The following is a 1,639-nucleotide window of genomic DNA, read 5'->3' as shown; positions in this document are numbered from 1 at the left end:
TTGCTTTTAATATATAAAGCTTGTTTTACAGTAATTTCATTTGGATGAAATCTAATTATTTCATCAAAGCAGAAAAGGAGTTTTCCGGCTCGTTGGTCTAGGGGTATGATTCTCGCTTCGGGTGCGAGAGGTCCCGGGTTCAAATCCTGGACGAGCCCTCCCTCTGAACCCATAGAAGCTTCTTTATTGCTTTTAATATATAAAGCTTGTTTTACAGTAATTTCATTTGGATGAAATCTAATTATTTCATCAAAGCAGAAAAGGAGTTTTCTGGCTCGTTGGTCTAGGGGTATGATTCTCGCTTTGGGTGCGAGAGGTCCCGGGTTCAAATCCCGGACGAGCCCTTCCCAAGGAACCGTTGTTGCTTCAAATATGAAGCTAATTTCACTGTAATTTAAAGGGGCCATATGTAAGTTTTTGATTTTAGTAAATCAAATTTTCATTGCCTTATTGTCAATGGGCTCAAAAGTCACTTAGAAATGAAGCACACGCCTGTTTTCTCCGTTGCTCGCATCAGCCACTATTCTGCTTTTAATGTGAGGACACCGGGTCGGATTCAGCAATGTGCGTGCTTCAGAGCCTCTCACGCTACAGCGACAACACGGCAGCTAAAGACATGCAGTCCACTAACAGCATAAACATAACCGGCTCACAGTAAAACACGGGCTCCACGTAAGGCCACAAAACAACAATAAAGGTTTATGTGCTGAAGCCCATCAGACCAAACAGGTTCAGATGATGTCGAGCAAGAACAAAGTGAGCATTAGTAAAGCTGGAGAAACACAGAGAAAGTCACGTTAGCTCGCCGGCTAACACCGAGCAGTTGCTAATGTTATCCGGTGCAAAGTTGTATCGCTTTCCAAATTACTTCACCAACTAACGCGACCCATGTTACTTTCCTGTGTACCACTGGTATTATGTCAAAGTGTCAAAGCCTGCAAGAAATGATGTAACGGTAAAAAGCAAATGTGGATCGATTTGTTTACTGTCCCCTAGTGATGCAGCCACGAGCAGCCAGCTAACGCTACACTAGATCGGACCTGCCGCTGTTTGCTTCGTAACGTTCAATTAAACGTTCAATCCCTGTCTCTCTATAGCCGCTCTCACTTTTTTCGGGAGTACTGTGCCAATATGCCGGTGTCTCGCTACGCTGAATGGAAGGTACGGCGCCGGTGATGATCTGTCTCTGAGACGGGAACGTTGAAGTAACAGAGCCTGAACATGTCTGGAGAAAAGCCACGGCCCGCATGCAGGCGTTTCTGCGTTTATTGCAGGATTTCTGTATGAAAGCGGTTGTGTTTCGGATTATGCTCGCTCGTGAGTTCAAGCGAGCACGCGTACGAGCACACGCCTGGTTGCAATCTTAAAACCGCACCGCTAGTGGCCGCTGGAAACTCCACAATGCCCCTTTAATGTTGATGAAATCTGAGTCTTTCATCAAAACAGAAAAGGCATTTTGTGGCTCGTGTGTCTAGGGCTATGATTCTCGCATTGGGTGCGATAGGTTCCGGGTTCAAATCCCGGGGAAGCCCTTGCTATGAACCAACAGGTGCTTCTTATTGCTTTTAATCGATAAAGCTTGCTCTACTTTATTTTAATGTTGATGAAATCTGAGTATTTCATCAAAGCAGAAAAGGAG

At 44.8% G+C, this 1,639-nt stretch overlaps 2 non-coding genes across 2 annotated transcripts; both read left to right on the top strand.

Annotated features, from left to right (window-relative positions):
- The first annotated feature begins 86 nt into the window (after window positions 1-86).
- On the top strand, window positions 87-158 carry trnap-cgg. The gene has a single exon. It is a non-coding gene; the product is annotated as a tRNA-Pro (tRNA).
- Window positions 159-272: 114 nt separating this feature from the next.
- On the top strand, window positions 273-344 carry trnap-ugg. The gene has a single exon. It is a non-coding gene; the product is annotated as a tRNA-Pro (tRNA).
- Window positions 345-1,639: the final 1,295 nt, after the last annotated feature.

Source organism: Micropterus dolomieu, unplaced genomic scaffold (genome assembly GCF_021292245.1).
Source record: "Micropterus dolomieu isolate WLL.071019.BEF.003 ecotype Adirondacks unplaced genomic scaffold, ASM2129224v1 contig_5687, whole genome shotgun sequence".
NCBI lineage: Eukaryota > Metazoa > Chordata > Actinopteri > Centrarchiformes > Centrarchidae > Micropterus > Micropterus dolomieu.
This window is presented reverse-complemented; position numbering and strand designations above follow the sequence as displayed.